Raw genomic sequence first — 11,441 nt, forward strand, 5'->3', positions numbered from 1 at the left:
TCAAGACAATAACGTCAATAGTAAAAATACGACGATATTACGATAATAATGTTTCCTACTGTACAGCATCAACGCTTTATAAATTCACTTATTATACTTGGTTTGAATTTCAAAGTCTTAAGAACATTGTTGAATTTGTATTAATATTTTAAAATTGCAATTTCCCCTTCCCTTCTATGGCCATATTATCTCTATCTATCGCCAGTCATTTTCCCAACCTATGGCCAATGTAAAAATCTTTTCTATTTTAATTTAAATCTTCTACAGATAAGTCACCTTCAACTAATTTTTAATACTTGTTTCAAACTGGTAATTGTTTTAATGAGATAATCTACAAGATTTTCCCTGATAATAAGAGGCCTTCGCGACCACTAGAAACCCCGTCCTATCACAAAGCTAATTTATCAATATTGACCTATCCTCAATGTTGTTCTAGGGACATAGAACATTTGACTAGCTTTACTTATACTCATTCTTATATCGAAATGTATTCAAAAAGTTAGTGTTTGAGGTATATTAAAGATATTTATTATCATTAATAGCCTTTAATGCTAATTTAAATTTAGTATATAAATATGAAAACCTTTTTGGAGTAGTTTTTAGAGTTTTCCATTTAGTTGTTGCCATTTTAACAAACTAAATAAACAACTAAATAAATTAGTAAGTAAGCCTAGTGATTTGGAACACTATTTATTAAGTTATTACATGGCCATAGAAGGGAACATCTATGATCCGTTTATGGCCATTTGTATTTGCTTAAATATGGCCCTGACCGTATGCGGCGTCCTGTGGGCACTCGGCGGTTTAAGTGTACATGGGACACAATATTTAAATATTGGTTGTATTATTTCATTACTGTTTTTTGTATTATTTACAGTTCAATATGAATTCAAAAAAAATTGATGCCACTACTACAAAATATAGTTTTGGATTTAAACGGCTTGAAGAGCTATCGCTGAAAGATAGTTCAGCAATCGTATTTGTGGTTTCAGATAGAATGAATGGATTTATGGACTTATTTTAAAAAAAAAAAGAACCAGATTGGATTTTCTTGCTTATGAAAATTTCAGCTAAAATTTGTTCTACAGAATTAATACAAAACAAATTGTATTTACTCAGCGAAGTAATATGTAATGATTTTCTGGAACATCTAAAAATGTATATCCTAAGCACACCAAAGGAAAACAACCAAAAACGACAAGACAATATGAATAAATTCTATGAAGATTGTTTAGTTGTATATCAATCCATAACCATATTATTTCCAAAAGAAGAAAAAGCGAAGGAAATATTAATAAGTTGTAATAATGCCGTAAATTGCATTAAGAAGTACTATGATCATATTAAAATAAATGAAACTACTGTGGTTAAAATTAGTGAACTGCTACAAAACCTGAACGATTTCAATTTAAATAAAGAAAAATTAGTATTTGACAATATTGAACAGTTCAAGACTCCGCCTGAAAATTTTAGACAGCTATCTGTATATCCAACCTCAAGTGATTTTGAAAATGAAAAACCATTTTTACGACCTAATATCTCAAAGGGAGCTTTTGAAAATATAGAACACTATTTGGATGTACAGTTTCGTCTTTTACGTGAAGATTTTGTCGCTCCGCTAAGAGAAGGATTACAACGCCATAAAGCCTTACTAGATGATCAGTGTCAACTTCAATATAAAAAAAAAATAAACAATATAAGTATTTTTCACAATGTTGAGTTTGAAATTAAAAGTGACTGTGTTCCTTATAAAAATTGTTATGAGGTAAACTTTGACAAGATGAACAGATTAAGTATCAACTGGGACATGTCAAAAGAATTTAAGTTTGGTTCTTTACTGTTATTTTCTGAAAATAATTTTAGGACTTTTTTTATTGGTATTGTCTTACAGCGAAATATTGAATTTTTAAAACAAAGAAAGGTAATTGTCGAATTATTAGAAAACGAAAAACCTTTATTTAAGACAAACTTTACTATGATCGAAAGTAAAGTATTTTTTGAACCATATAAATGTTCAATGGAAGTTCTTAAAAATATGTATAGTCATAATTTTCCTATGGAAAAGTATATTATAAAAGCATGTAATGAGATACACTATCCAAATTACATTGGCGAGTTGTCTGAACCATACTATTATGATGACAAGACTACAAAAGAAGAGCTTGGACTTGATAGAATGCAATATACAGCATTTAGAGCAGCATTGACTCAAGAGTTTACAATAATTCAAGGGCCTCCTGGTACTGGAAAAACGTTCATTGGATTAAACATTTTGAAAGAAATTATAAATAATTTATATCGGATACCAATTCTCACTAAACCAATTTTAGTAGTGTGTTACACAAATCATGCTTTAGATCAATTTGTAGAAGGTATATTGAGTTTTACTAAGAAAGTTGTTCGAATTGGAGGTCAATCTAAATCCAAAATAGTTGATCATTACAACTTAAAGAACATAAATCACAGAAAATCTATTACAACTATTAAAGGTCTACAAAATACTGAAAATCGAATCAAAACAACCATGAACAATATGAAGTATTTTAAGGAATTTCATAAAGTAATGTCATACAATACTGGAATATTAGAATTATTATTGTTGAAAACCAGTATGCCTAAACAATATCATAATTTTTTTAAAACGTCCTCAGATCTTCTCATTTGGTTATTTCAAGATCAAAATTATTTTGGTGTTTTAGACCACACGAAGTATATAACTGAAATAGTCAATGAATTTAATACATTTAATAAAGTTTTTAATTCTGAAAATTTGTTGGAAATTGAAAGAGAAGTGAATGAAGATGTACATCATATTCAATATATTCAAAAAGATATTGTTATTTATACTATAACTTTAGATGAAATTGAGTATATTTGTAAAGAACTCGAAGATGATAAGTATCACCTATTTCAGTCATATTATAAGTTAGGTATAATGCAAAATATGATTGATTATTTCAAACATATGTTAAATTTGTCTGAAGCGGGTACAGTTGTTATACCTACTTCTATTAAAGATTTAAGTCAGTTAAGTATGAAACAACGGTGGACTTTATATTTCCGCTGGGAGAAAAAAATAGAAGAGATGCTTGATGAAAAATTATTGCATTATAAACAATTGTATACTCAAGCTTATAACCAATATGCTGAGTTAAGAGAGTTGCAAAATATAGAATTACTGAAGGATATGCATGTTGTAGCATTAACTACTACCGGTGCTGCAAAACACAGAATACTGCTGGAAGGATTACAATCACCAATTGGTATGATATAAGATTTTAAATTATTTTTATTTTTATATAATAATAAATAGTATGATTTCAATTTTAGTTGTTGTTGAAGAAGCTGCTGAAGTTTTGGAAGCGCATATATTGACTTCTTTAACAAGTCATTGTCAACAACTAATATTGATAGGTATATTTTATTATTTACCTTAACAGAACAACAATAATGAAAATAATGGTAATTGTTTATTGTTTTTAATTTTAAAGGTGATCATAAACAACTATGTCCTAGTAATGCAGATTACAAGTTGGCAAAAGATTTTAATTTGAATATTTCATTATTTGAACGTATGGTTAATAATAATGTACCTTATTGCATGCTGGGCGAACAACATAGAATGCGCCCTGAAATAGCTTCCATAATAACTCCATCAATATACAGTGATTTGAGAAACCATATGTCTGTTTACAATAGTGAACACATTCGTGGTATAACCAAAGATGTGTTCTTTCTAAATCACAATGTATATGAAAAAGAAGTATGTTATATTTCTGAATGTTTATCATCATCTAGATATAACTCGACTAATCTAATTTGTTTGGTTGACACAGGTACACGAAATTTCAAGCAAAAGTAATGTTCATGAAGCTGAATTTTTAATTATGTTTGCCAAGCATTTAATTTTACAAGGTTATAAAACTGATCAAGTGACAATATTAACAACTTACAGTGGTCAAATGTTTCTAATTCGTTCAGTAAGTTATCATTAGAGCCCGGATTTAAATGCATTTCCATGTTTTTTTCTGAACAGCCCAAAAACTATAAAAATATAAAGTTTTATTTTGCATATTTTGTCATTCTTTGAAATGTATTGCATATTTCTGTATTTTACGATTTTCATTGCATGTATACGGTTTTTAAATGCATAATATGTAATGAAAAAATAAAAATAATGAAAATAGGACTTTTTTTAATAGATTTTTTACATATTTTTTTATTTTATAGGATATATTTCTATAAAATAAGAGCATAAATGCGTATTTTATAGTGTATATTTCTGAGGTTTTTAGAGCATAATATAATTTGGGCCCTTGTAACTCTTTTAACAAATTTTTATGACTTGTTTCATTCATATTTTTGTTGAAATTTTAAAGTATTAGTAATTTATTTTCAGTTACAAAAAAAGCATTCAATATTAAAATACATGAAAATTACTGTGGTAGATAATTACCAAGGAGAAGAAAGTGATATAATATTACTTTCACTCGTTAGAAGTAATAAAACTGGAAATATAGGATTTTTGAAAACTGAGAACAGAATATGTGTTGCATTGTCCAGAGCTAAATATGGACTTTATATAATGGGTAACATGGACAATTTGTACAAATCTAGTAATTTATGGAAAAAAATAAAAGAAACATTAGTTGCTCAGGATTCATATGGTAAATATACAGTTTGGTAATATTTTTATTTGATTTCACATTTTCTATTAATTTTTTTAAGGTGATGAATTGACCTTAGAATGTTTTAGACATTCTGGTGTTATGACGAAGGTTTCAAAGAGTGAAGATTTCAATATTATTAGGGAAGGTGGTTGCACCATGATATGTAGATCATTGAAACCATGTGGTCATTATTGTACAATTAAATGTCATAGTTATGATCGTGAACATTTGGAATTGAAATGCAGAGAGCCTTGTAACAAGTAAAATGTTTAATGATTGCATTTATAATTATTTTCTAAAGATATTTTAATATATTTCTGTGTACTAATGTTTCATAGGTTATGCAATAATAATCACCCATGTACAAAAAAATGTTTTATGGCGTGTGGAAAATGCACTACGCCAATGATAAAAAAGTTACCGTGTGGTCACCAGCAATCAGTACCCTGTTTTGTTGATATTCTTAAATATCCATGTGAAGAAATGGTTGGGCTTATATTAATTACTTTTAATAGTATCATTGTTTGTATTTAATTATCAATACTAAATTTAGGTAGAATCAGTCATACCAGAATGTGGTCATACCATTGTAAAAAAATGTTGTGACCCAAAACCGAACTGTAACAATAAATGTTTAGTTCGGTTACTTTGCGGTCATGCTTGTGAACAAAATTGTCATAAAAACAACGATCCAGAACATGAGAAGGTAATTCTAATTTTAAACATGTTTTAAATTATAATATACAGTAATAATTTTGTTATTTATTAATTTATCCACAGTATAAATGCTTAAAACCCTGTGAGAAACTCAACAAAAGATGCTCATTAAATCACAAATGTCTAATGATGTGTTATGAAGATTGTGCATTTTGTACTATTATAATTCCAAGAATTTTACCTTGTGGACACATACAGAATAATATCCCATGCTTTAAACCAATTAAACCATGTGAATATCAAGTATGTTAATTGTAAAGAATTTTATAGTGTCAAATTTGTTTTATTAACTTAACATAATTTTCAGGTTAAAAAAATCATACCCGACTGTGGACATTCAATAGCATTAAAATGTAAAACTGAACCTCAACGTAAACATTGCAATATGAAATGTGAGAGAGTCTTAGTTTGTGGCCACAAATGTCAAAATATGTGTGCAAAAAATTGTACGGATAAACTTTGTGAAGAAATTGTTTATCAAAGCAACGACGAACTTGCTTGTGGGCACAAAGGAGTATATGTTCTATGTTGTGACAAAAATAAAGGTAATATTCAATATTATTGATTTTTTTTTTAACTAGTAGTTGTATTACACTTAATAATTGTTTTCAATTTTACAATTTTTTATATAAGCATTTAAAGTTAGAATTTTGACAAAATTTATCAAATTTAAAATGTAATAATTAATTATTTTGTAGTTAAAAATTTATAGAATGTTCAAATTTTATAGTTAAGGATTGAAAATTTAAAACAAGGTTGCACGTAAATTGGTTATATATAAATTACTTTATTCACAATAATATCATCATATAATAAATTTACTTTGTAATATCATACACAAATATGTATTTAAGTATCTCTTAGGTCACCCCTAAACCTTTAATCATTGGCTTCTGAATTATTAAACAAAAATAAAATATTTTAGAATTCAGTCTGGACTCTCAATATCTACTTGATAAATGCCTTGGGAAGTGTTTACAAAAATTGAATTGTAACGATAAATGTTCGGGCTTGTGTGGAGAATGTAAACAAGGTCGTTTACATGTACCTTGCAAAGAAATTTGCAACAAGATAAACATTTGTAATCATATGTATGTATCTTTTTACTAAATGTTCTTGAATAAATCAATTTTCTTATATTTATTCATTTTTACAGATGTAAATCGCCCTGTAAAGAACAGTGTCCACCTTGTAATCAGAAATGCAACTATTCTTGTGTCCATTCAAAATGCACTAACCGGTGTAGCAATCCGTGTGTATTGTGCATGGTAATTACCAATAAATTTAAACAGTATGGATGTTGTTTTCCATAATCTGTAGTGAATTTTATGCTGATAATTTTGTAGTTGCGAATAAATCATCTAAAATAATTTAATCATTTTTTTTTTTATTTAATTAACAGGAAGAATGCAATTGGAAGTGTCCACATTTGAAATGCACTAAAAAATGTGGTGAAATATGTGATCGAGAACCTTGTTATGAGCCTTGCATGTTAACGTTGAAATGCGGACATGAATGTATTGGTTTTTGTGGTGAACCGTGTCCTCAATGCCGCATTTGTCACAAAGATGAAGTAACTACAATAATATTTGGCAATGAAGATGACCAAAACGCAAGGTAAATCAGATAGAATTAAAATGAGACATTTGAAAAAAATATTAAGAGTTTACGGAGAGCGACTACATTTTATAGAACTAATAATATTCTATGTGAATCAGCTGCAATTTTCTGTATATTAATGTTGATGTGATATTTTTTAGGTTTGTTTATTTGGAAGATTGTTCACACTCGATAGAATCTAAAGCCTTAACAAAATGGATTGAGCAAAATAATTTTGAAATACATTTGAAACTGTGTCCGTTATGTCAGACACCAATTTTAAATACACAACGTTTCATGAATCAAATAAAAATTATAATGGCAGATTTATCAAAAATAAAAGAAAAAAAGTATGGAAAACCAGCTGATCTTCGCAGACACACCATTAAAACGATGAATTCATTAAAAATTACGAATGCTCAGTTTTCTGAACTGTATATTGGTGATAGAGATGAAAGGTATAAAAGTATCAAACATCTATGGGATAAATGGTGTAATCCATTATTGCGTTTATGGAATTCTCCAAACAGTAAACGTTCAAAATTTTTTTTACAAGCAAATGATATTGAAAGATATAATTTTGTGATTGATTTATTCAAAAATATTGCAAGCTTTAAAAATAGAATCAAATCAATTGGTCGTGGCCTGAGAATGGAAACAATTGTTAATCACTTTGTTTGGTTGCTTTCTGTGGTTTTTAATAATGCTAAACAGTTGTCTAACCAACAAAAAATTGATATAAGCATGGAGATGGCGCGAGGTGCTAGGATTGTAAGTTTATTTGAAATCATGTCCAATTCAAAAGTTCAATTGGAAATTACTATGAATGCTGACACTAATGAAGTAAAAATAATAATAGATCGAATGGAGGCTTTGCTAATGTCATGGAAGAGGTACACAATTAGTTTGGACGAAGAAATACAACATTTGACACTGCAAATACAAGAAAAAATAAACGAACTTCCAGACTTCTTAAGCAATGAAGAATTACAAATGATTCATGTAGCTATGTCATCAAGTTTTGTAGAAGGTATTAGATCTCAGGGCCATTGGTGCAAGTGTGTGAATGGTCACATTTATTGTATCACTGAATGTGGAAGACCGATGGAGCTATCAAAGTGTCCAGAATGCTATGAAAAAATTGGCGGACAAGACCACAGACATGTTGACGGCACACAAGTAGCATGGGATATGGATGTAATACAATAATATCATATAATGTATAATAAAAAAAGATCAATTGGATAAAAATTTTATTATTTAATTAATATTTATTTTTTTTCTGACTATATATCTTTTGATGTAATGTGACACTAAGCTAAAAGATAGTATGTCGTCAAAATAATGTGTAGTGATAACGTAGGATCTTGCCCATGAGTAGTCAATTTAAATAACTACACTACCAATACAAATTATTCAAACTATTACCTAGTCTACGATTCAAATGGTTCAATTGATATTATTTGACCACAGACATGTTGACGGCACACAAGTAGCATGGGATATGGATGTTACAGCAGATAGTTACTCAAAATTAACGAGTTAGACATGGGCAAAGGTTGTCACGGCCATCTGCAGTCAATGACTTGTTCCCATGGGGAGGTTGCCTAATAACTGGCTTCTCTTTAGGACTCAATGTCATTGGCTGATTTGGTACGCACCAGCCTCTTGCCCATGTCCGTGGATGCGTGTTAGGATTATTAAATATTTTGGTTGGCAGATCAATGAACAAATTAGAAGTTTGACACCAAGCATTAATACACTATTACCATTTAATAACACTAGACAAATACTAAGCCGGTCATCATCACCTGACGTAAGTATTAATTAATCAAGTACATATATGTGAATACATAGTTTTTAATTATATGATTTTGACTTCAGTTTTTTAGAGGTGGACCATCTACTAGTTATCATAAAGAAGACCAGTCAACAACTTGATAACATAAACAAGTCAATAATCAATAAAGTATAAATATATATCATGTAAAAAATTGTTTAAATTAAAATTTATGTGAATTTAATTAAAATATATATTTTATTAATGAAAAGTATACCAGTATTATTTATTATGTAGGTAAATTAATTATTTGTATATTAATCTATATTTGTTATTTGTAAATAAATATTAATAACGTAGTAATTACACTAATTCATAATTTCTTTTATATTTATGTATGTAATATATGTATTATTCTTTAAATTATTTAATTATAAATAAAGACCGGATTTATATTACTCCATTATGGTACTCCAAGCCCCAAGGTACATACCATTAGAAGTGTTCATTATACAAAAAGGATATTTGTAAATATGAATTTTTATTATAATGACTACCAGTGTACCTTGCAAGGTACAACCTTATAATATTTTTTTTATAACTCGTTTTTCAAATATCCATGAAAACCTAATTTCTTTAATATTGCACTTATCGTCCTGATTTTTTTTTTAAATGTTCGAGATGCTATCCTTAGTCATATTATACAGTTGGAAAAGGTCCATCAACCCTAAATCCGAATCAGTAGGGTGAAATCTATGTTATTTGGGATCGTCAAAACATATCATTTTACGAAGCAATTTAAAAAAAAAATAATAAATGTACTATGACAAATAATATATGTACATATTCAGCACATACTGGTCTATCAGAAAAAGTTATGCTCATAAATTTTAGGTAAAAAACAAAATAGAAATAGCCTTACGTACAAAAAAAAAAAAAAAACCGCTTAAACGATGAAAATATACTGAATAATTTATGATTAATGCATGATTTTCTGGAAATGTTTTTTTAGCTAAGCTAAGGTTTGCATATCAAACGATTCAACGTGTAATTATCTATCAGAAAAGTATAACTTCATAGAGTTTGGTTGTGTATTATAGGTTTTTTACTACATATGGTTCGCAAAATTATGAAATAACGTATTTGCAGCTATACGTAAGCAGCCTGGACGTTTTTCAAATATCCATGAAAACCTAATTTCTTTAATAGTGCACTAATTGACCTGATTTTTTTTTTAAAATATTCTAGATGCTATCCTTAGTCATATTTTACAGTTGGAAAAGGTCCATCAACCCTAAATCCGAATCAGTAGGGTGAAATCTATGTTATTTGGGATCGTCAAAACATATCATTTTACGAAGCAATTTAAAAAAAAAATAATAAATGTACTATGAAAAATAATATATGTAAATATTCAGCACATACTGGTCTATCAGAAAAAGTTATGCTCATAAATTTTAGGTAAAAAACAAAATAGAAATAGCCTTACGTACAAAAAAAAAAAAAAACCGCTTAAACGATGAAAATATACTGAATAATTTATGATTAATGCATGATTTTCTGGAAATGTTTTTTTAGCTAAGCTAAGGTTTGCATATCAAACGATTCAACGTGTAATTATCTATCAGAAAAGTATAACTTCATAGAGTTTGGTTGTGTATTATAGGTTTTTTACTACATATGGTTCGCAAAATTATGAAATAACGTATTTGCAGCTATACGTAAGCAGCCTGGACGTTTTTCAAATATCCATGAAAACCTAATTTCTTTAATAGTGCACTAATTGACCTGATTTTTTTCTTTTTAAAATATTCTAGATGGTATCCTTAGTCATATTTTACAGTTGGAAAATGTCCATCAATCCTAAAACCGAATCAGTGGGATGAAATCTATGATATTTGGGATCGTCAAAACATATCATTTTACGAAGCAATTTAAAAAAAAAATAATAAATGTACTATGAAAAATAATATATGTAAATATTCAGCACATACTGGTCTATCATAAAAAGTTATGCTCATAAATTTTAGGTAAAAAACAAAATAGAAATAGCCTTACGTACAAAAAAAAAAAAAACCGCTTAAACGATGAAAATATACTGAATAATTTATGATTAATGCATGATTTTCTTGAAATGTTTTTTTAGCTAAGCTAAGGTTTGCATATCAAACGATTCAACGTGTAATTATCTATCAGAAAAGTATAACTTCATAGAGTTTGGTTGTGTATTATAGGTTTTTTACTACATATGGTTCGCAAAATTACGAAATAACGTATTTGCAGCTATACGTAAGCAGCCTGGACGTTTTTCAAATATCCATGAAAACCTAATTTCTTTAATAGTGCACTAATTGACCTGATTTTTTTTTTAAAATATTCTAGATGCTATCCTTAGTCATATTATACAGTTGGAAAAGGTCCATCAACCCTAAATCCGAATCAGTAGGGTGAAATCTATGTTATTTGGGATCGTCAAAACATATCATTTTACGAAGCAATTTAAAAAAAAAATAATAAATGTACTATGACAAATAATATATGTACATATTCAGCACATACTGGTCTATCAGAAAAAGTTATGCTCATAAATTTTAGGTAAAAAACAAAATAGAAATAGCCTTACGTACAAAAAAAAAAAAAAACCGCTTAAACGATGAAAATATACTGAATAATTT

General features: G+C 28.2%; 1 pseudogene; it reads left to right on the top strand.

The window, feature by feature from the left end:
• The first annotated feature begins 922 nt into the window (after positions 1-922).
• Positions 923-8,204, top strand: LOC132927187 (NFX1-type zinc finger-containing protein 1-like; annotated as a pseudogene).
• The last annotated feature ends 3,237 nt before the right edge of the window (positions 8,205-11,441 follow it).

The sequence above is a fragment of the Rhopalosiphum padi genome, chromosome 3, assembly GCF_020882245.1.
Source record: "Rhopalosiphum padi isolate XX-2018 chromosome 3, ASM2088224v1, whole genome shotgun sequence".
Lineage (NCBI taxonomy): Eukaryota > Metazoa > Arthropoda > Insecta > Hemiptera > Aphididae > Rhopalosiphum > Rhopalosiphum padi.